General features: G+C 34.1%; 1 long non-coding RNA gene and 1 pseudogene across 1 annotated transcript in view; both read left to right on the forward strand.

Moving 5' to 3' along the window:
• LOC125999004 (uncharacterized) overlaps positions 1-25,010 on the forward strand; it is a 701,961-nt gene extending 676,951 nt beyond the window's left edge. The window contains exon 2 of the long non-coding RNA XR_007492093.1: positions 24,929-25,010. This is a non-coding gene — a long non-coding RNA (uncharacterized LOC125999004). The remainder of the gene's footprint in view (positions 1-24,928) is intronic.
• Positions 16,198-16,351, forward strand: LOC126002722 (uncharacterized; annotated as a pseudogene).
• Positions 25,011-25,410: the final 400 nt, after the last annotated feature.

The raw sequence follows: 25,410 nt of genomic DNA on the forward strand, positions 1-25,410 counted from the left end.
TGTTGTTATTTGCATAGACCCAGAAAAATATGGGGAAAATGAAAAGAAAAAAAGGCTTGGCCTAAATACAAGGAGACCTTATCACTGAAGCTTTCTGGAATAAGACTGACTCTGGGTTCCAGGCATACTACGTTGTCCAACCCCTGAGTCATTCTCTGTGGTCCCGGTGAAATTTTTTCACTCATTGGCTATTGTTGGTGTCATGTTTCTGTAGTTAAAGATTCTGGTTTCTGTGCATTTCCTTCATCGACGTCAGAATGATGTGGAACGTCTCTAGTTTCACCTCACCATTAGATGCAGAGCGTCCTGCCCTGCAAGCTGGTTGTTGTTGTTGCTGAGTTGTATGGATGATAAAAGAACACTCTTTTGAATAAATCAATGCCAGAGTAGCAGTAGGGTTTTCCTGGTAGAGGTTTGACACCTGGTGATGTTATAGACAATTGTGGTTGTTTCTGTACATGGTCAATGGTTCAAGGGTGTATGGGCAATGCCCAGTCTTCTGAGGTCTGAGTCAAGTCATTATGCCAATGTTCAGCAAACCCTATATTTTAACAGGAAAAGTAGGGGAATTGTCTTATATGCTCAGTCATCTTATATGTTGGAAAATATGGTATATAAGTAACAGTACAACTTAAGAAATTGGAAAATGACAAACAAAATGACCTGAAAACAGGCAGGAGGAAGAAGATTATTGACCAGTTTCTTTCTTTTCTCACTATGTTTTAGTGCAACTTGACCATAAGCCCTCAAAATATCTCTCATACAAAAATCCTTGTTTTAAGTTCTGCTTTTAAGAAATCCATTATTATACTCCATAATTCTCTTTTGTATCTTTTAACATTTTCTTTCAATTTGTACCAAATATATGATGCAAATTTTATATTATTAAAAATCTTATATTAGTTAATACTTTGCATTATCTCATTACTATGAGCCTCTGGAGGAATTTCTCTCTGAGCCTTTACAAAACAATATAATTGGCTACCTAAAAGCAAATTAAATAAATTGAGAAATGAGCATATAGTCATTACTTTTGTAGGATTTGCTGAATCTCTGTGAGACTATGCTTTGGTTCTTAATCTATTTAGGAAAAAAAATCAAGATACTCACAAACACTGATGATGGTCTCATGCAATTTCATTTAAACAGATTCTAGGTAATATTAAGATGTTTATCTTTCTTATTTATACTTAACATTCATGAAATTCAAGTGATGAAATGATGCTATTTGTAGCAACAACTATTGTGTATTCTGCCGCGGGGAATGTTCCATATAATCCTGCAGCACAGAAAAACCCTCTTGGGTATAAAAATATACATTGATTATTTTATAATTTATTCTGATGACAGAATACTCCAGGAATTTTTTTCTATGAGTAATCCCATTGAGGTTTATTTTGCTTTATTTAGGAAACAAAGGTTCCTTAATCTTTTTCAATTATTTAGGCATATATTAAAATAACCAAGCAGTTCTTAATGGAGAATTGAAAATTATCTTCATTTTTTCTTCTGCATACTCATAGAGAGCTTTAAAAAATCTCAGAAATTGGGGTTGGAGAGGTAGCACAGTGGTAGGGCATTTGACTTGCACACAGCCAACCCAGAACAGATGATGGTTTGATTCCAAGGCATCTCATATAGTCCCCTGTGCCTGCCAGGAGCATCTTCTGAGTATAGAGCCAGGAGTAACCCCTGAGTGCTGCTGGGTGTGACCCCCACAAAAAAATCTCAGAAATTTTGGATAGTTTTATGTATGTTATTTTCTTATTTTCTCCTTCAAATTTACTTGTCATGCCTCAGGAGTATGACATATAGACTTCATAGGACCTTTTAATTTTATATTGCTTAATAGATAGATCCTGTGTTTTCAAAATGAGTCATATAACTGGAGATTTTCTAATAATAGAAATTATTCATAGCTGTTATGACTAGTACATAATATATTATGGTCACTAAAAACTAGCTAGACAATGAATGACTGTAGAACTTTGTTTTTTTTTTTTTAATTCATGCATTATAGATGGTATTTTCTTTTGTCTCTGTTAAATTTAGTTTCTTTAGAGTTCCTGAGTACAAGCCTTCCCACTTATTTTGTGGAAGCTCTTAAAAAGTACCCAAGAAGTTATTTAAGCATGATTCTTTCTTCCTTTTTATCCAACACCTGGTTATCCTGGTAAAAGGACCAGAGAAAAAGATAGAATGAAGATTAGTTATATAACTTTCTCTTTTATTTGGGGATGAGGATAGGGCCTACCCATTGGTGCTCAGGACTTCTGTCTTTGTCCTGAAATATTAATCCTGGCAGTGATTAAAGGACCCTAAATGCTTTTAGGGATCTATTCCAGATAAATAGCTTAGAAAATAAGTATTTTATGCACCATACTTTCTCAGGTCCAACAGTCTAAATTTTTCTTAGTGTACTAGAACCCTTCCTCAAGACATTTTTCCCATGAAAGTCTGAATTTCTCTTAGTGTATTGGGGCCTTTCTCCCAAGACATTTTTCCCTTGAAAGCCTTCCTTACATTTAAAGAGCTCTAGTTTGGATTTGATCAAAGGGCTGTGACTATATTTTTATGACTCAAGATTGACTTTTATTCACTTAATCTAGACTTTTCCTCTATTTCATATCTAAGAACACCATGATTAGGTTGCCAATACCACTGCTTGAGTTAGACTATTCTGCTTGTTGCTTTGACTCTGCTGTGCATTACAGTAATCAGACTCACCCTTTCTTTTGCACATTGAGTGCTGCCACTTGGCTCCTGCCAGCCTGGGATTCAATTACTCCTACTGCATTTACATTTCCCAGTTGAATAACTGCAGGTCTTAGGGTGAGGTCTGACCTATAGAAATAAGAAATCACAAAGATCTTCAAGAATTCTAGAGCTCCACATAACAATTTATTCATCACAGTTGTAATGTAAGATGTTTTCTGAACACTTGGGGGAGGAAAAAATGAGTAGGCCTTAAGTGACAGCCTCCCAACTTTCCAACCTCTCTAGACCTTTGAATCTGTTCCTCCTCCATATTAATCCAGATTAGACAGATCCCCAACTGTGGACTACATTCTGTTCAATGTTTAGCTGCCAGCCAAACACTAAATGCTTTATCTAACTCTCCAACATGCAATATTATATTCAGAATATCAATTTAGTAAATCAAGACATTTGCCCTGACCAACTTTGTAGTCTTATAGGTATATTTGCACATATATTCTTCAAGTATCAAATGTTTTATGTTACTATACCATATCTACATATACACATATAGATACACAAATATATAACACACATATACATTGATATATATGTATATTTGCAGTTGAAGATTTCCAAGGTCTCTCATAATCTGACACATTGCTAAACATAGGAGTCCTATTATTCCATTACTTAAAATATCTGGGTGCCATTTGTCTTTGTAACATAATATTATCCTTATCAACATTCCTTGTATACTTGTATTTTTCTTGTTAATTCAAATAAAGGGGGCCTAATTTAAGCCTGAAACTTTGACATAGGGAATTATCTAGAGTATGTTTCATGAATAAAGTCAAGGACCCATGTGGCAAATATCTATTTTTTCACATACCTCTCTCACATACAAGACCTTAAAGGACAATCCTGTCTCAAATTATGAAGATGTAGCTGTTGACTCAGAACCAAAGGTGGTTTGAATTCCGCCATCCTATATGGTCCCCCATGCCTACCAGGAGCAATTTCTGAGAGTAGAGCTAGGAGTAACCCCCGAGTGCTGCCCAATGTGATCCCAAAAAACCAAAAGCCAAAAAAAAAAAAAATTTTCATCTAGTTCCCTAAAATGAATGAAAAATTTTGTTTTCAAGATTTTTAAATTTTAATATTACTCACAAATATTAAATAGGTTACTTTGCAGCATTTTTTTCTCCACACAAACCAGGAAAAGAGTAATTAGGAATATTGTATTAAAATAGTTTTATTGAGGGCCGGCATGATAGCACAGCAGAAAGGCATTTTCCTTGCATGTGGCTGACCCAGGACAGACCTGGGTTCGATACCTAATGTCCCATATGGTCCCCCAAGCCAGGAATAATTTCTGAGCGCATAGCGAGAAGTAAACCCTGAGCATCACCAGTTGTGACCCCAAAACCAAAATAAAATAGTTTGGGGTGCCAGAGTGGTGGCGCTAGCTAGTGCCTTGCCCACACTAGCGTAGGAAGGACAGCGGTTCTATCCCCCTGCGTTCCTTATGGTCCCCAAGCCAGGAGCAATTTCTGAGCTTATAGTCAGGAGTGACCCCTGAGGGTCATCAAGTGTGGCCTCCCCCCCCCAGAAAGAAAACAAAAAAAATAGTTTTATTGAGATTAATGATGAATAGAATTCTAGGCATCAAGTCACGTAGGTGTCTGGAATCCATGGAGGGTTGGAGCTAACTCTGCTAAGTGTATGCATTGAGTTGGAGCTATATTGCTAAATAAAGAACAACTATGTTAAATAATAAACTATTAAATTATATTTTACTCTTTGCTGTAATATGACATTTCAGCTATGCTGTTAGTACTTACTAACTTATCTCATATATTCTTCTACCCATTTCCATACAATTCAATCCACTTAAACTCAGATATAATCAGTAGCCACTAAAGAAGTTTTCAGAATCCTGACTGCCTTAATCTTAAAAGAAATTAAGGTTTATATACATGATTATATGATAAGTATACTTTCTTTAATAAAAATGCCGAAAAGAACATTTCTAAGTCTTTTCACTTCACATTTCGGCAATTTTGAATTTTTCCATGGCGAATCTTTCAATGTTTTCTTTTAGCATTAGGCTAGGATAGCAACCTATGATTCAATTTCCTTAAATAATTCAATTTCCTTAAATGCATTGATAGCATTTTCACTCTTTGGAGCCTTAGTTATTAGCAGGAAAATGTACCTCCCATAGATTTCCAGTAGATGGCAGGTACAGTACTTCAAACTTCTTGTAACATGAAAAAAAAATCCAACACACACATACACAAAAAAAGATTGTTACTGGGTTTTAAATCTCAAGAGCAATAAAAATAAAGGAGTAAAACTTTTGTTTATGGATTGATTCACATATTACCATATAAGTATCTTCTTATTTTTGTATTCTACTAAAAATACAAACGCGAGAAATGAAAATATGTCTTTATTAGGAACTGCCTGCAATTCTAGATTGCAAATTAAGCATTTAAATGTTGAATAATATAATCACCATGTTATAGATGTTAATTAAAGTACTTAGTGAACAAAGAAACATTTTGCAATTTTTAAATATACATTTTGGAGGATAAGAACTATTGTTTTATAGCAATTATAGTTTAATAGTCTTTCATTTACATTTTATTTATTCATTTTTATAGATCCATAGACAGCAGAAGTACAAATATAGATAGATAAACACTTATATGCACATATATACACAAAGAAGTCTCAATTCCTGCCTCTGTTTTCATTGAATAATTAAATTCCATAGTATTTTCTTCAACTTACTAGAGAAATTTAACTTCTACAATGTACCTGTAAAGAACTTCTGATAATCTTTTCTGTAAGAAACAGAGAAGAATGTTTAGGTTGGCCTCTTATAAGTGAGAAATGTCATATATCACTTGATTAATAAAACAGATGTTTGTTCTGAGATGATGACTGTTAATATGCTACAAATTTTATTACATTTCATGTGTACAGTTTTGTTAAAATGTGTCTAAGTCTAACACATTTAAGGTACATGGGATTTTCAAAAAATTTTTATTAGCTCAGTAATTCTTTTTAATACATTTGAAAATAGTTTGCACTTTAATATATATTTTAAATCCCATATAAATTTATTATTATATTTATTATACATAAGATAGTTTTTGTCAAAATTATAACTATTTGACTTTGGGCTATTTACTTGATTTATCACACTTTTTTACCACATATTTTACATACTTTTAACATTTTGGTTTTTCTCCTTAAATTGTAAGTAAAATATAAAAATATTTTTATATTTTTGTTCACTACTAAATTCAACAGAAAATGCCTTGCACTGAGTCGATACTTAAAAAGTAATTGCTAATCAGGACCAGAGCAGTGGCGCAAGGTAGGGAATTTGCCTTGCAAGCGGCTGACTTAGGATGAACCACGGTTCGATTCCCTGGAGTCCTCTATGGTCCCCCAAGCCAGGAGCGATTTCTGAGCACATAGCCAGGAGTAACCCCTGAGCATCACCTGGTGTGGCCCAACCCCCCCTCCCCAAAAAAGAGCAATTGCTAATAAAATGAGTAAATTTACTTGATAAGTCTGGGTCACAGACTGAAAGAATAGTAAATAGTAGACATTCTATAAATATACTCATGATTTATGTTTTGTTTTCTCTTTCCAGTTTACTGCAGTACATTAAAACTTATTTTTATCATTAGGGGTGTAACACTCAGCAATGCTCAGGGTTTATTCTTGGTCCTGAATTCAGGATTCATTCCTGTTAGTGTTCGAGGTACCATGTGGAGTTAGACACAGCAAGGCAAGTGTCCTACCCACATTACTATCCGCACAAACCATGGAAACATTTCTGACTTTAGTTCTCCCTCACTGACTTGTTGATGAGCACCATTTCAAAATCTTGAGCTCTGGGACCGGAGCAATAGCACACCGGGTAGGGCATTTGCCTTGCATGCTGTCGACCAGGGTTTGATCTCTGACATCTCATATGGTTTCCCCAGCCTGCCAGGAGCAATTTCTGAGTGCAGAGGCAAGAGTAACCCCTGAGCACTGGGTGTGGACCATTAACCTACCCATCCCCAAAATCTTGACTTCTTAAAATGTAATATGCATTGAGCATCAAATCTATTATGTGAAGGGCTAGAAATTGAAAAAATATTTGGTCTCAACCCAGAACTACATTTCATTACATTTTAATAAAATTCTCAGGTCACTTGTACATATAATAGCATGGGAAGCATTGATCTATGCCACTGTAGGGTTTTGTTTTGTTTTTTACTTTTTAAAAGTTACTTTATTTAATGAGCATGAATAAGATGGTTGATATAGTTGACCATAATATTTATTTCCAGATAAGCGAGAGAAAAATCATTTTTAAAAGTATAGAAATAAAAGAGGAAATAGGAGAGTAGACAGGAAATGTAAAGAAGTATAATGACAAACAAAATTGTGAAAATTATTGTATCTCCAATAAAGCCATTAAGTGACTGAGATTTAGTAAGCACTTATTGCTGCTGATCATTTTGTTACTTCGTTTGTTTTCAACGTTAAGTGACACATTGGCATCTAACTTGGTATGATCCTATAGGGATGACAGTATCAAACAAATAATGCTGTTGTTTGGTCCAGAAATTCAAAGTACTGTTATTAATACTGCTGCTTTTGTGGGACATATTCCTATAGCCAGATTTCCTGGAAGTAGGAGAATAAAGGGGTTTTGAGGGGAAAGGGGAATGCCCTCACTCACTCCAAAAAAGACATGGTGCTATCAGTCCAAATACCTTGAGTTTGGTCAGATTGATCCCTGCAGAGAATCTTAGACAAGCGGTGAAGCAGGGCCATAGGCCAAGTTGATGGATGAAGCAGGCATTGCTTTGGCAGGGCAGGGGCTTAGCCCACTTGCTTCTCTTGAGATTTCCAGTTTTTAGCTGCATGGTCAGTGTGCCTGTGATTTTTCATGGCTTGATTTACATATCTTTTGAGAAAAGAGTGAGTCCATGAAACTGGTCCAGTGGAAACATGGTTACTTCCCACTATGTTTATTTTTTCATATATTGTAGGTTGTCTCCCTCTTTGTAGTCTTTGTAAGAAAGTAAGTTTCATGTGAATCAATTTGCTTCTAAGTTACACACCATACCAAAATCATATTAAACTCTTTGAACAAATATTTGGTAATTAAATCTCTGTTTAAAGACCAAAAGTGCAATAAATGTCTTAGTGTCTGACATAAAAAATTATTCTCCAGTGTTTTCCCAATATCGAGTATTATTTTTCTCTTTGAATATACCTTATCTCATGATTTTGCTCTAAACAAAAGGCAGATTTTGCTCACCAGATCTTTAATTTTTAATTTTTTTGGCCACATCTGCTATACTTGGGGTTCACTCCTGATTTAGCACTCAGGAATAATTTCTGGAGGTGCTCACACCACCATATGGTATGACAAGAAGTTAACTCAGGTTAGCCACATGTAAGTCAAGTGCCCTACCCACTGTACTGTTTCTGCAGTCTCATCATTTTGATCTTACTTTTGTTGCAGCTTAAAGAACTTGTGTTGTGCTATTCATTAATTTCTGCTTATTTTCTTATTGATTTCTTCTTAAGTTCTCATTAATCTAGTGTAGAGACACTCTGTTAACCAGTGATGGAAAGTAAAAGTATGAATGCTAGAGCTCCAATATTTCTATGATAAGCAATAGTAGGAGAGAAGAGTCATACATTAGAAGATTATTTCCAAATGTGTATATTATAGCTAAAACAGAACCTTAGCCAATGTTTAGTAGTAGTAGGAAATAAAATTTCCCTGAATCCCCTCTACAGAACAAAAGCATAAGCTTAGTATGTCACCTTTATCTTTAATTTAGTGATCTATGAAGTTCAAGTTTCTCTCTCAACTCACACAGAAAAAAAAGAATGTTTTAGGAATTGTCTTTCATTCAAGAAACGCTAAAGGTAATCAGAGCTCTCCAGTAATGAAGTTCTTTGAGCCAAATTAAAACTTTAATAAACACATCAAATAATTTCCAATATATACTTTTCTACTTAAATAAAAGGGAGAAAAACAGGTTTATTTATCAAAACTGTTGAAGTATATATGATATCTGTATAAAATAAAATTTAAAAATGGGCAAACTGTTTCAATATACACAGAGACAAACTGAAATGATTAAATCTATGTGAAAAAGAAACAAATGTAGAGATAAATCTTAAAATGTGAACTATCTCATTAAGAGAACAAAATGATATTGATTTGGTATATTATAAAAATAATTTATATTTTGAAATGATAAAATATCCTAAAATTAGTTATAATAACATATACAACACTATACATATACAACATATACAACACTATAGATGCACAAAAATTAAATTGTGTGCTTCAAATAGATAAAAAATTGTAGCATAAAATTATACAGTACAAAATAAAGTAGAACTTAGTAAAGATAATAAAAACATGTAAGAGTAAAAATAAAATTTAAATGAAACAAAAATAGACATATCAATGATAAACACTAAAATATCACTAAATTCATGCAACTCATTATTTTGATAGATTTAAAAAATTATATCCAAGTTGAGTTGACATTAGCATTATTGAATCTTAAAGTATGTTGAATTATTAAATAGACTCAGTGATAATAGAAAATTTTAACTATGCCACTGTAATCAATGATATATATAAAACAATTAATTAAAGTGTAACAAATGACTAGCTTTCATTAAAGTGACATATGAACAAAGCTAACTTTATGGTTGAAGATTTGCTTGTTGAATTCTCATTTAGAAGCCAAATGTCAGGGAACTCTGAGATAATTATCAACAACAAACTCTTGGAGAAGAATCGTATGTAGGATTTTGTATATAAATTATCTAAACTGACCAACTATAACTTGAATTTGGATAACTGTTTTCTTTATTTCACCTTTCTCATTGTTTTACATGTTCCAGTTAGTGAACAGTGCTTCTTCACAATGTAAAAAGAACTTTGGCTTTTGCTTAATGCTTCAGTGAAGTTCTAACAAGACTATTATACTGATTTTTTCATTGGATCATTAGATAAATCATACAACCTCAATTCAGTAAGGTAAATGAAAAATCCTACAAATTTTTTTTTTTCGGTTTTTGGGTCACACCCAGCCACGCTCAGGGGTTACTCCTGACTCCATGCTCAGAAATCACTTCTGACAGGCTCAGGGGACCATATGGGATGCCGGGATTCGAACCATAGACCTTCTGTATGAAAGGCAAATGCCTTACCTCCATGCTATCTCTCTGGCCCCAAAACATCTTACAAATTTACAAGAAAATTGTCATTCAGAGTTCTTCAAAATACCCTTCAGTTTATTGTACAGTTGTCCTTTTTTCTTATGCCATTTCTTGAACACCATGAACAAATTTTCAATTTCTTCTTTGTTGACTAGAGATAATCCTGAGGTTAGTGATTTTCTATACTTTATGCTTACATAACCTATGGTTGTTGCCACTATTACTGTATCAATATGTGCCACTACATTTTTCTTCATTCCTCAGTGTTTTGTAAAGTCATGTTTATTTGTATGCCACAGCCTATAATTATTCTGTAGTAATTTATTTATTTTGGGGGGCATAACCAGTGATGCTCAGGGGTTACTCCTGGCTCTGCACCATATAGGATGCCAAGGGATTGAACCATGGTCCATCCTATTTTGTAATAATTTAATCAATATTTTATCAATAATTTTTCACCCCCCATGCTGTCTACTTGTTTAGTACACAAGTCTCTTTCCTTCTCTGACTATGAAAACAAAATTCCTCTAAAATTAGAAGAAAATGTGGAGCCTATAAACAGGAACCGAAAAATAGCACAGAAATTCTAACATTTCCCTTGCATGTGTTTGAAACTACTTTAATTCCCAATACCTCATACGGCCACCTAAACACCAGTAGGAGTGATATCTGAGCACAGACAGAAGTAATCCCCTGAGCATTGTTGATTGCGACCCTCCCCCCCCAAAAAAAAACAAACCAACTACCAGTTCCAATATTTACTGACTTTTTATTATTTTGTTTAGATCAATGTTTAGTATAATTGTAAATTGAAAAATACCTAGCCTCAAGAAACTCACAATTTATATATAGAAAAAGATACATACAACTTTTTAATTATGGAAAGCATTGTAGGATCTTGAAAGGGGAGATAACCTCAGTCATTCTTAAAAGAGATGGGAGTAAGAGTCAGGAGAGAAATATTAAAAAGACTAATTCCTGAATTGAGGTTTTTTTTTTTTGGGGGGGGGGGCACACCCGGCATTGCTCATGGGTTACTCCTGGCTGTCTGCTCAGAAATAGCTCCTGGCAGGCACAGGGGACCATATGGGACACCGGGATTCGAACCAACCACCTTTGGTCCTGGATCGGCTGCTTACAAGGCAAACGCCACTGTGCTATCTCTCCGGGCCCCTGACTTGAGTTTTTACACTAATATTATGTTATAAAAAATTTCAAGTAGGGGCCAGAGAAATAGCATGGAGGTAAGGCATTTGCCTTGCATGTAGAAGGTTGGTGGTTCAAAACCCTGCATCCCATATGGTCCCCCGAGCCTGCCAGGAGCAATTTCTGAGCATAGAGCCAAGAGTATCCCCTGAACAGTGCTGGGTATGAACCAAAAACAAAAAAAAAAAATTTAAATACACAATAAAGTTGAAAACACATGACAAGGTGAAGATTACCATTAATAACATCTTCACTATTTTTTATCATAGTTATCCATTTGTTTATCCTTTTATCAATTTATTTTATTATTCATCAGTTTCAAAGTAAATATTTTTATTATACATTTTCTAAATGTTTCAGCATTTTGGCCATTTGTATTTCTTCTTTGAGGAAGTATCTGTTCATTTCTTCTCCCCAGTTTTTGATGGGGTTAGATGTTTTTTCTTGTTAAATTCTGTCAGTACTGTGTATAGCTTAGATATTAGCCTTTTACCTGACGAATATTGGGTGAATAATTTCTCCCATTTTGTATCCTAGTCACTATTTCCTTTGAGGTACAGAAGCTTCTCAGCTTAACATAGTCTCAGCTGTTTAACTCCACTTCTACTTGTTTGGAAAGTGATGTTTCCTCCTTGAAGATGCCTTTAGTCTCAAAGTCATGGAGTGTTTCACCCACATGTTGTTCTATATACCTTATGGTTTCGGATCTGATATCAAGGTCTTTAATCTATTTGGAAATATAAATGGCCAAAAAGCACATGAAAAAATGATCCACATCACTAATCATCGGGAGATGCAAATCAAAACAGCAATGAGGTACCATCTCACATCACAGAGACTGGCTCACATTACCAAAAAAAGCAAGAACAACCTGTGCTGGTGGAAATATGAAGAGAAAGTAACTCTCATTCACTGCTGGTGGGAATACTGTCTAGTCTAGCCATTATGGCAAACAATACAGAGATTCCTCAAAAAACTGGAAATTAAACTACCATATAATTCAGCTATACCACTCCTAGGAATATACCCTAGGAACACAAAAACACAATACAAAAATGCCATATACACACCTACATTCATTGAAGTTTTATTTATAATAGCCAGAATCTGGAAATAACCCAGATGCCCAACAACAGATGACTGGCTAAAGAAACTATGGTACATCTACACAATGGAATACTATGCAGCTGTAAGGAAAAATGAAGTCATGAAATTTTTCTATACATGTATGGACATGGAAACTATTATCCTGAGTGAAATAAATTAGAGGGATATATATATATATATATAGAATAGTCTCATTCATTTATAGGATTTAAGAAAAAGAAAGACATTATTGTAATAATATCCAGAGACAATAGAGATGAGGTCTGAAAGGACCAGGTCACAACATGAAGCTTACCACAGAGTGGTGAGTGCAGTTAGAGAAATAACCACACTAACAACTATCATAACAATGGTAGTCAGTGAGAAAATAGATTATCTATTAAATACAGGCTGGGGGTGAGGCAGGAGTGAGATAGGAAGCTTTGGAGGTAAGTGGGGGGGAGGGTGAGGGTGTTCTTTTCTATAACTGAAACCAAACTTCAACCATGCTTGTAATCATGGTGCTTAAATAAAAATATTATTTTTAAAAATAAAATAAAATAAATACAAATAAAAATAATTAAAAGAAAAGAAAATAATTTCTCCAGTGTCTTCCAAAGCATTTAACATTATAGATTAATTTTAAGGCTCCATTGTAAGAAGGTTTTATAAAAAATAAATAATCTCATATTTCAGCATGCATATCATTAACTATAGTTTAACATTTATGCCCACTGTTCATTTGTTTGTTTTGGTTTTGGGGCCTACCCAGTAGCATTCAGAGATTACTCCAGGCTCTGGGCTTAAAAATTGCTCCTGGCAGGGACAGGGGACCATATGAGATGTCAGGGATCGAACCCAGGTCCCTCCTGGGTTGACCAATGCACGCCAAATGCCCTACTGCTGTGTTATCTCTCCAGCTCCATGTTTTTCTTTAGATATAAAATATATACACAAGGCACAGAAACTGAAGGCTAGCTAAATTTTAGTTAATATTTTTATTATGGCACTGTTCTTTACAAAGCTTTAATAACAGAGTTTTAAACATTCAATATTCTAATTCCAAACCTACACTCAGTGTCAGTAGCCTTCAATACAAGGTTCGTTTTATCTCCTTACCCCAACTTCTCAGAAAATTCACTTTGTATTTGTTTGGGTACAACACCCAATTGTGCTATGAAATTACTCCTTTTCTGTACTCTGGGATTAGTCCTTGTAGAGTTCGGTGGACCATATGTGATACTGGGGATTAAATTTACATCAACTGCATCTTGCCCACTGTACTATCTCTTTTACCCCAGCAAATTAATTTTTTCTTCAAAGTAGTTATTACAATTTGGGACACATGCTTACCATAGTGTTGGCTTTAAAGTCTTGATGTATATGGTTACCTAACCCTCTACACACCAAAATGTTCAAGACCCTTAACCAATGCCTTTAGTTTATCATCAATATTCCTTATATCACCAGGCCATTTCTTCCTTGATAATCTTTTTTTTTCTATAATCTGAAGACAAGGTCATTTGATCATTTGATGTGATTCTATTTCTTTATCTTATTACTTTGTATACCAGAGATAAGTGAGAGATCTGGTGTTTTTCTCTCTTGCTCTAATTTTATATAACATGAAATCTGCCAGTTCTGTTCAGGTTGCAGTAAAATTCTTGATTTCATCTTATAACTCCATAGTATTCCAATGTTTAATACCATAACTTCTTGATCCATTCATTTGTCACTGGACAAGTGTGTTGTATCCACATTCTGAGAATGGTACTGAGTGCTAGAATAAGCACAAGGGCGCATATATTTTTATATTAATATTTTTATGGCTAGTGGTAGATGCCAAGAAGTGAAACTGCTGAGTTGCATTAAAGTTTGATTTTTAGGTTTTTTGCTAAATTTACACACTGGTTTACATGGGAGTCAAACCAGACATTTTCACTGGCTGTAATGGGGGTTGCTTTTTGCTATGTATCACCTGCCTTGGTTGTGAATTTAAATAAAGAAAAGGCTATCTGACTGATAAATTAGAACTGAAAACAGAAAAAAATACTCAGATTTATGGACCGTTCATCTATGACAAAGTAATTGAGTGCATGAAGTAGAGAAAGAAAAGGATCACACTGCCAGGAATGAGCTCTGACTACCTCTGGGTGTGACCCTCAAACAAACCTACTACCATTCCAACAAATGCTAGGGAAACTAGGTAACCACATGCAAAATAATAAAATTTTATTTATATCTCACAGCAAATACAAAAGTTAATACTAAATGGGTTAAGGACAGCAATATTCGACCAGAATCTATCAGTTACATTGAAAAAATTACAGGAAGATATCTCCAGATTCTTGACCTCAGCATTGTTTTCATTGATGTGATCCCACTGACAAAGATTCCAGAAACAAAAATAAGTAGAACTACATCAAAATAAAAAGGTTTGGCATGGGAATATAAAAAGAATAAAATAATAAATCCTAGAGAACAGGAGATGTTTGCATACAATACATCAAATAGAGGATTAATATTCAGGATATTATAAAGCCCTCACATCAATAAAGAAAACTGATAGTTCATCAATAAAGGAATTGATAGTTTATTAAAACATGGGAAAAAGGAGCTAGTTATGTACTGTGGCTTTCCTTGGCTGACACAGATTTATTCCTTGTACCTTATATGTTCCCCTTAGCACTATCAGGAATGATTCTAAGCACAACTCCAGGAATAAGCCCTGAGTTCCATCCACAATGTGTGTTGCAAACACAAAACAAAAGAAAATGTGGAGAAGAGATGAGCAGACATTTTCACAAAGAGAACATATGGATGTCCAATAAGGAAAGGAAAAAAGTGTTCATGTTAATATTTATTAGGAAAATCTAAATCAACACACTGAAGTGTCATAATAAATCAATGAGAATTACTTTTATTAAGAATGCAGGAAATAAATGCTGAATTTAATGAGTAGTAATCAAATCCTTATGACAATGCAAAAAGATCCTTCATGCCATTAATATCAGATTCCCCATTTCATATTCCTAACCCTAGGGACAATTACTATAATAATTTCTCCCCTGACATGAACTATCTTTTTCTAGAAGTTTAAATAAATGATGCAATATATTATATTTGGAGAAAGAACTGTTTTTTTAAAGATGCAAAAGGCAAAAAAAAAATGGAACTCCATGAAGTAGGAGAGGAAAAGTTTGATTAGAATATATACCTCATCACAGTTAATTTAGTGCCACCTTCATTAGTTTTATACTCTAAAAGTCTGGCTTTGATCCTGTGACTCCTGAGATCTAAAGATTCAGTGGTCAGAATAATTTAATTTACAATGATTTTCAATTTTTCCCTCTCCTGGCCACACTCACTTATAGCCACAAGAGTTTTGACAACATAGGAATAAATTGCTTTAATGGAAGACCTGTTAAATACATTTCATATAATTATTGATTTTGTGTTCCAGACCAGAGTTCCAAGTTCATTTAATCTTTATTTAGATATCCACCAGTATTAGTATGGCCCCTTACTCACAGTGCTTCCATTCTTGTGTTTCCTCCTTATGTTTCTAGGTTATGAAGAGAACAGCCTTTCGCCTGTAAGCACTGTTAAGGACAAAGCATAAAATCTCAGATGATGTCAGTGTTGCCACATGAAAAAAAAATTATAATCATCTTAAAGAGCTTAGTATTCATAGATACTGAAGTGACAATATATTTTATTTAAAAAATTAGCAGAAAAATGTTACTACAAAGAACTGTGTAAGAATTAAAATAAATGTTCCCTAATTTTTTAAATAAATGGTTACTTACTATGGTGGAAATGCATAACTGGTCTAACAGTAAAATAACAAAGTATAATTATATACATTTAGAGATTAATTTAGAGCACAAAATATTATATAATTTTTTTCTGAGAATTTAAAAAATATTTCTATTTCTACTAATTATCTCAGCCTGAAAATGCACTGCTTGTTATTCCATTAAGATTTTTACCACTATAGAAAGAGGAGGTACAGTAAATGCACCCCATATACACCTCAACCTAGGCCTCTTGCCTGGTTTGTATTGTGAATTGGGGGACAAAAGAAAAATACAGATTTTTATCACAATATTCAAAGTGTCACCCAGAATATTGGCATAATATTCAAGTAATTTGGAAGATATTTCCTTTTTCATTTGCTAAATTATTTGAGGGCTCTTAACAAGGTAACAAGATTTCTTTCTCCCACATACTATTTATTCTTAAAATATAACTCAGCTGTCAAGATGCCTAGACAAACTCACCCTATCAGTGTGATGAGGAAAATGTCCAAGGCCACAGGAATTACTACAAAGATAGTAACAATCATCAAAGAATTCTCCCAAACTTCTGCTGTTAAAGGCTATGTGACCTAGGATAACCCAATTTTATTTCCATGAGTTTATGGTTTCTTGTTTTTAAAAGAAAAAAAAAACAGAAAACAAAACAAAATAACCAATGTGGTTCCACCATATATAAAAAATCAATTAAAAAGAAGAAATTATTTTAAAGATACAAAATATAACAGTGACTTTGTTTTTATTTTCATTTTTCAAATTCAGAAACAGCAGTGATTTGTAAATGTAATTTTAACATTCTTACTTCATTGAGGCCCTTTGAAAACACAAGTTTATGCCATTTTGTGTCAGTGAGTTTGTCTAAATTTCATGTATATTGATCACAAGGTATGTTTTTCCAGAGTTTTTGTACTTGTAAGAGTTAGAGTTCTATATAATAAATTTTTGCATTCCCCTTAATTTGATAAAAACATTAGTGATTCTATGTGCACTTCACATAGAACCTATAGATTTAGTAGGCATCCAGGACATTATAAAATATAAATTCTTGGTTAAGAAGTATATTCTGGCTTTAAGAAACTGGCATTCATGATGAAAGTCCTTCTGTCACACCTTTCTACCAAAACCCCTGACCAGACTCAGCCCATACATGCAGCAGGGTTTTTTTGTTTGTTTTGGGGCTACACCAGGCAATCCTGGCGCTCTGCTCAGAAATCACTCCTGGAGGCACGGGGGACCACATGGGATGCCGGGATTCGAACCACCATCGGTCTTGAGTTGGCCTCTCTCTTGGGCCCCCCATTCAGCAGTTTTATGGAAAATAGAAACACTTACTTCTTCAAGATAGAAAGCACTTATGTCAATTTATTTTCTTATGTATCAGTAACAAAAATGATAACAAATCGCATTGTTATCCCAATTTATGTCTTATAGCACATGGATAAGTACTATTAAATACTAGTTATTAAATGTTGCATCTGAGTCACATCTTAATGAAAGTATTTGTACATTTAAAATGGAAACTCAGCAAACATACTGGCAGAGTAAATGTATGTGTGACACTAGCTGCCAAATGAAATATTTGAATTATCCAGATTAAACCATCAGGCATTCGTTTGAAATGCCCCTTCAACTTTCTTCAACAGATGTAGTTTATTAATACATGTCAAAGAGAAGTGCCAGTTTTAAAAGCACAGGTTAAATTAATTCACTGTTGTCAAATCAATAAGACCTTTCTTGAATTCACATCATCTTTGTGAGTCAAACTGAAACAATCAAAGCTAACCCTATCAGAGCAAGACTAATCACTTCATTTATTTGCTATGATATATGCCACTTAGTTGACATAAGTATACAAATTATTCATTTGGTTCAACAAAGTTATAGTGAAAACATACAAAATTGAAAACTATTAGAAATATAAATTAAAACCTCATAATATACCTGACAAAATCTTTAAAATAGTAAAAAATTGTCATTCAGGGCTGGGGAAATAACTCAAAAGTCTGGAGCATGGGGGCGGAGTGATAGCATAGCGGTAGAGCGTTTGCCGTGCACGCAGCTGACCCAGGAGGCACTTGGGTTCGATCCCCAGTGTCCAATATGGTCCCCCAGCCAGGAGCAATTTCTGAATGCATAGCTAGGAGTAACCCCTGAGCATCACCGGTGTGGCCCTAAAACAAAACAAAACAAAAAATCTGGAGTATGTGTTTTGCACATAGGTTCAACCCCTATAGCTGTATGGTCCACCAAGCACTGCTAGTGGACTTCCCAAGAGACTCCTTACATAGTTCAAACCTCCCTTTCTACTGATAACATTACTGGAAAATTAAAAATAAAGGAATAAAAATTGTTTTTACCCCAAATTCTATAACTTTGAGTACATGTAGATGGCAGACACCAAAAGATAGATCACTGTAACCTTGTCAAATTGCCAACAAGCAAATCTTCACGTTTCCAAGACTTTAAGGAAAGCCTGGTGGAGCATCCATAGACCTTCCAATGTCAGACCAGAGTGAAGAGCTTCCTGAGTTTCCACAGATAGAAAGCATTGAATTTTCCCATGTTCTGGTCTGGGACACAAATGGAATTACTAGGATCAAAAATATTCATCATCCTGTTGGAAGTTGATGTAGAGAAATGTAAGTACTCATCTTTTTTAATTTTTTATTAATATTTTATTTAAACATCTTGATTACAAATATGATTGTAGTACTCATCTCTTTGCCTTGATTATGGAGATTAATTTAGATTAAATTGGGGCCATACTCAAAGCTACTCAGGGCTTAGTCCTGCTACTCACCAAACCAGGTGTCTTACCAGGATCAGCTACATGCAAAGTATGTGCCTTGGCCACTGCACTTTCCTTTTTGATCCTGCTATTTTCATTTTTTATAAAAGTAAACAGCTCTTGTAAAACGATGTCAGATTTGATCTTTTCATCTAAAGTGATATTCAAGTCATAGGGGTATTGGTTGGTGTACAGGCTCAATTTGCTTCGGTTGTGCTGACACACCATAATTCCAGGGACTGAAGATGTCAGGACAAGACCAGAAAGTGTAGGCTTATTGATGACATAAAACTCAAGCTCAATTAAGTCAGTTTGTTTTCTCACAATAACTTTCAGATCTATTACGAGGATAAAAATATAGATTATTTAGAAGAACTACCCATCGGTACTCTCCTTCAGTCTCACAAATAATTTGAGACTTCCTAAAAGCTTATCCCAAACACTGAACATGTGAACATTCATCTACACCTACAACTTAACTTCCTGGAAACAGGACTGAGATAATCCTGGGGATGTCATAGTGACCTACAAACAAGGAGGTAAGATGTCTATCCTATAACTAGACTACAACATACATTTAGAAAGAGATCACCACTCTGCCAATTGGTGCTATTAAGAGTCACCGCAGGTTTTCAAAAATACACCGAGATATGAAAAGGAAGGCTATCTGAATAAAAAGTTCAATTTCTCTCTTTCTTTTTCTGTTTCTTTTCTTCTTCCTTTCATCCTTCCATCATTCCTTCCTTTTCTTTCTTTCTTTCTTTCTTTCTTTCTTTCTTTCTTTCTTTCTTTCTTTCTTTCTTTCTTTCTTTCTTTCTTTCTTTCTTTCTTTCTTTCTTTCTTTCATTTTCTTCTTTCCTTCCTTCCTTCTTTCTTTCTTTCTCTTTCTCTTTCTTTCTTTCTTTCTTTCTTTCTTTCTTTCTTTCTTTCTTTCTTTCTTTCTTTCTTTCTTTCTTTCTTTCTTTCTTTCTTTCTTTCTTTCTCTCTTTCTTCTTTCTTTCTTCCTTTCTTCTTCCTTCCTTCCTCCTTCCTCCCTTCATCCCTTCCTTCCTTCCTTCCTTCCTTCTTTCTTTCTTTCTTTCTTTCTTTCTTTCTCTCTTTCTTTCTTTCTTTATTTATTTCTTTCTTTCTTTCTTTCTTTCTTTCTTTCTTTCTTTCTTTCTTTCTTTCTTTCTTCTTTTTTCTTTTCTTTCTTTGTTTCTTTCTTCTTTCTTTTCTTTGTTTGTTTTTCTTTCTTCTTTCTTTCTTTCTTTCTTTCTTTCTTTCTTTCTTTCTTTCTTTCTTTCTTTCTTTCTTTCTTCTTTCTTTGTTTTTTCTTTCTTCTTTCTTTCTTTGTTTCTTTGTTTCTTTCTTTGTTTCTTTGTTTGTTTGTTTCTTTCTTTCTTCTTTTGTTTCTTTCTTTCTTCTTTTTATTCTTTCTTCCCTTGTTACTTCATTCTCAATAGTATTTAGAGTTTATTCTTGACTCTATGCTCAATGATCACTCCTGGAGGTGCTTGGGCACCATGTGGAATGCAAGATTGACCCCATGTAAGCCACAGCAAGGCAAGTGTCATGACCATTGTAATCTCTCTGGCTCAAAAGAGCCAAAAATTTTTTTGTAGGAAAGCAAATATTATCTAAAAGAATATGTCAGGGTAATACTGACTTATAGTTTCTGTCCTCAATTTTTTTCTATTCTTTTCATTGCTCCTCTTGACACAGATAAAGATATAGCTTCTGAGACAGGATATATTTTAAAGAATGAATTAAATATGTGGATCATAAATATAAGAGAAAATGTTCCCATCTATCAGAGAGAAGGGAGAAGGAAACAAAGTTAGCCTGGCAAATAGATGATAGAAAGAAAGAATATCAGGCAATCTCAAAAAAAGAGCCTCCATCTTTCAGCATGACAGTAAGACTAACGGTAGTTACTGGTCCCTAAGGTCTTTGCAAACTAATTACATTAGTTTTATCGAAATTATGTCTTTTGTGTCTCTCTCTTTCACCTTGGAGAAAAAATTTTTTCCCTGGGAAACAACACAGCACAGAAGAGAATTGACAAGACCCATGCTAGGATTTCCAAAAACCATATGACAGAGTGAGAAAAAGCCTAATTTTTTGGATCTCAGAATCTGTGGTCTGTTGAATTTTACTTTATCATCATTAAAAATACTAACCTTGTTTTTCCCAGAGTCTTCATTTAAGAGTACATTAGTTCTTTGTTTAAATAGCATCATGGAATATTATCCAAGTTACTAACAGTGGTTATTTTTTATTGTTCATGAAATAAAATTATTAGCCCATTGGTAGTACAAGTCACTAGGACAACACAACAGAGAGGCAAAGACACTAAAACTCTACAGTCAAAATTCAGAAAAAAAAAACATATTTTCCAAAGGCAGAAGTGGCATTCTGTACAAGCAAGTGAATTGGATCTCCTCTTCTCTAAGTTACCAGTTTCCATGGAAGAGAAATGCAACAGTTGGCTTCAACACATGGCTGCCATTGAGCATCAGCCTTGTAGAGAATTGTCTCAACAGCACAGAGAAGCATATGCTTTAGAGAACCATGACAGTATGTTTCTAACTACCAGTCAATACAGAGCTATAGCTGAATATCACAAGGACAACATAGCAAAATCTACTGTGGGTTACCCCTGACCAAACACTGGAGACACCACCTATTTATATCAAGATAATGTGAATAAACTAGAAAATTCTACTCACTTGCCAAAGCTTTCTATACATCAGTTGTTGAAATTTTCTATCTTTTATGCCCCATTAGCTGATAACATACATTATTGTAAGAAAATAGAAAGTGTATAAAGAATGACTATGCCTTTTTAATTTTTAATATTCCATGGTCAAAGAAAATTAGAAGGAATCTCATTAAACAACATAAATAAGTTTCTCTGGTGGAAATTCAGAATTATTTCATTTGAAATAATGAGGTGGAGACTATTATACATGATGTAATTAAATTATTTAGCCACCCAATTCTTCTCCATGGCCCTCATACTAAAAAGTCCAGAATACTGCTAAACATCTCTTAAGAAATTTAGATAATTTAGCATTAGGGGATGTTCACCAAACACAAGGGAAACAGCCAAGTTCATTCCAGCCACTATTTAAATATCTCATAGATTTATTTAAAAAATCAAAAATAATTAGGCACATGCTTTCTCGCTTCACAGTTGAAATGGTAGTAAATATCAAGAGGTTGAAAGTTCTTTCATCTGTATATAGGCTACAAATTATGTTTTGATTCTCCAGTAAGTTATCAAGTGTTTAAATGACTGTTTTTAAGAACAAAACGTTCTGGAAAACATTTCTTTCTGAACCTTTGGTTGCTGTCAAACTAGATAAACAGGTTTCTTGAAAAGAGATAAAAGTAAAATTTACTTCAAGAAGAAAACTTGATATTCAAAAATTAAGTACATCCATCATAGAAACCACATTTCTGTTTGTGACTCAATGAATTTACCCACACTTTCAGAAAACACCTTTATTTCTAAAGATTAATTTTTCTTCCTATAGTCAGTAATTTCAGCACTCTCACATGCATGCATGACATACACACCCTCACCCTTGATATGATCCTTTTTGTCTATAAATACCTGTAAATTCCTTTCTGACCTTCAAGTAATTTCCTAATAAGAATCAGTTATCTTCAGTTTTGTTCCATTTGTAGGGTTATAAGGAAAAATTATAACAAACTTCTAAAGGGGTGAAGTCATAGTTCAAAGTCTCCCTTTATTTTATCATTGTGTTTAACCTACATTGGATCTAAATCATCTAAAGTACATTTTTGGGAGGGAGGAATCTTGATTAAAAGAAACTTCAACAGTTAATTTGTTTCCATATCCTGAACTTCTAGAATAAGATGTAAATGAACTTCACTATATAAAATGCACTTTCCAACCACTGGACTTCACTCTTTCTTTATTACAGTATTCAAAATTCTCAAAGAATAGAATTACTGTTTAAAAGATAAATCTGATGACACTCAAAGTCAAATGATTTCTTATAAATGAAAGTTTGAATAAATGTCAGAATGATTTTAGTAAGTAAAGAATCCAAACAATAGCAAGTAATGTAAAATAGACAAAAATATGCAAAATTAAAATAGTTTTCAGGTAAAAATAGATAAGGTGAGAGACCTTACAATAATGTGTAAGAGATAATTGTCAAATGTCACATTTTGTTTTGGGTCAATTTTCAGCAGAACCTCCTCTACTTCCTTTAAGTAGCTCTATCAGGATTTAAAATACAAGAATATTACCTTCCCACTATTAAAAATCACCTTAAGGGGGCCGGGCGGTGGCGCTAAAGGTAAGGTGCCTGCCTTGCCTGCGCTAGCCTTGGACGGACCGCTGTTCGATCCCCCGGTGTCCCATATGGTCCCCCAAGCCAGGAGCAACTTCTGAGCACATAGCCAGGAGTAACCCCTGAGTGTTACCGGGTGTGGCCCAAAAACCAAAAAAAAAAAAAAAATCACCTTAAGTACACACAAAGACTGAGCCAGGAGTATGAATAAGGTGTGTTACAAATTTTCCATGTTAATTGTTATTTCTTATGATTTTATTGATTTTTTATTTTCATATTAATAATTTTCAATAGTTACTACTCAATAGTTACTATTATTTAATCACAAAAAATTAAGACTAGGAAGATAAAACACTAAAAATAAAACAATATTCAGACTTCTTTTATAGATATGATTAATTTTTATAATTTGGTAACAGTTATAATAGTGTTAACATTTAGAAAGAAACAGACTAAAGACATCTTATTGAATGGAAGAAAATATTTGTATACAATACATATATATTAAAATAAAGGCTTTTATATATTTATATATCCAAGATATAAAATAAAATATATAAATTTACAAGATATAAAATATAAAAATCACTCATACAACTCAAGAACAAAATTCTAAAGATAGACCCATAGAAATAATACACTTCTTCAGAGAATATACATGAATAGCCAGTAACATTATGATAATTTTTAGGTAGGAAAGGATTGGACCACTCCCAATGGTATTCAATGGCTATTTACAGTCATGTGTTCAGATGTGACACCTGGAAGCGCTTGAAAATCATGTGCAATGCTGGGGACAAAACCGTGGTTACCTGCATGCAGGGCAAGCACCTTACATCCCGTATTACCTCTTTAACATGACAATTTTTCAAGCAGTAATGTGAGGAAATAACATGAAATAATAGATGTGTGCCTTCTGGATGTATAGACCACTGAGTAAATTCCTAGCAGTCACAGTTTTCCAAACCATATCAAGTGTAGCATTGCTAACCCCTGAACAACACCAGACCAACCATTGATCTGTGCTAGCCTTTACTGCAATAAAGAAATCACTGTGCCCTTCCCCCACGCACTGCTAGGAAAGCCCCTTTTTCAAAGCAGTAAAGTTAGCAATAAAATGGCTTTTTACACACTAACATTGAACAAATTCTACAATATTATAAGTCAATAATGTTGAGAGGACTTCATTTTTGATAGACAAAATGTATATTTCATATGGTTCAGTTAATAAAAGAACTTATAAATTGCCTCTGATTTGCTGCTGTTCTTCTAGACACCAAAGATGAAGTTTCCATTTGTAAATTTTAATTAATCTCTAAATGCTGAATCTGTTTACCAATGAACTATGTTAAGACAGGAAATATGGTACTTTAATACTTACTGCATGCCTGCAATATGCAGAAAATTTATAACATGATTTAGTTATTAGAGCAAAATAATAATGGCATATAAATACTACCAATAAAGTTTATGGAGCTTGTATATAATGTCAAATCCATACAGTTGTGGAATCAGCAGTCTTAATACTGAGTTTTGTCTGTCACCAAAATATATGGATCATGCATGTCCCTTCTCCCTGTTTTTAAAACATTTATTTTAGTTCATCATGGATTGGGAGGATAAACATAATTAAAATGGCAGATTTAATGCAACCCTCTAAGGATACCCATGACATTCTTCAAAGAAGTAGATCATGGCGCCGGAGAGATAGCATGGAGGTAAGGTGTTTGCCTTTCATGCAGAAGGTCATCGGTTTGAATCCCGGCACCCATATGGTCCCCCGAGCCTGCCAGGAGCGATTTCTGAGCATAGAGCCAGGAGTAACCCCTGAGCACTGCCGGGTGTGACCCCCCCCCCAAAAAGAAAAAAAAAACTTAAAAAAAAATGAAGTAGATCATACACTCCTGAAATTCATTTAGAACAATAAACACCCACGAATAGCTAGAGCAACCCTTAGGAAAAAGAACATGGGAGGCATCACTTTCCCCAATTTTAAATTGTATTACAAATCAGTATTCATTAAAATAGCATGGCATTGGAATAAGAACAGATCCTCAGATTAAAGGAATAAATTTGAGTATTCAGAGAATGTTCCCCAGGTATACTATCAGTTAATTGTTGATAAAGGTGCAAGAAATGCAAAATGGAGCAAGGAAAGCCTCTTCTACAAGTGGGTATTGGGACAACTGGTCAGCCATATGCAAAAAAAGCAAACTCAGACCCCCAG

Source organism: Suncus etruscus, chromosome 2 (genome assembly GCF_024139225.1).
Source record: "Suncus etruscus isolate mSunEtr1 chromosome 2, mSunEtr1.pri.cur, whole genome shotgun sequence".
NCBI classification, from domain to species: Eukaryota; Metazoa; Chordata; class Mammalia; order Eulipotyphla; family Soricidae; genus Suncus; species Suncus etruscus.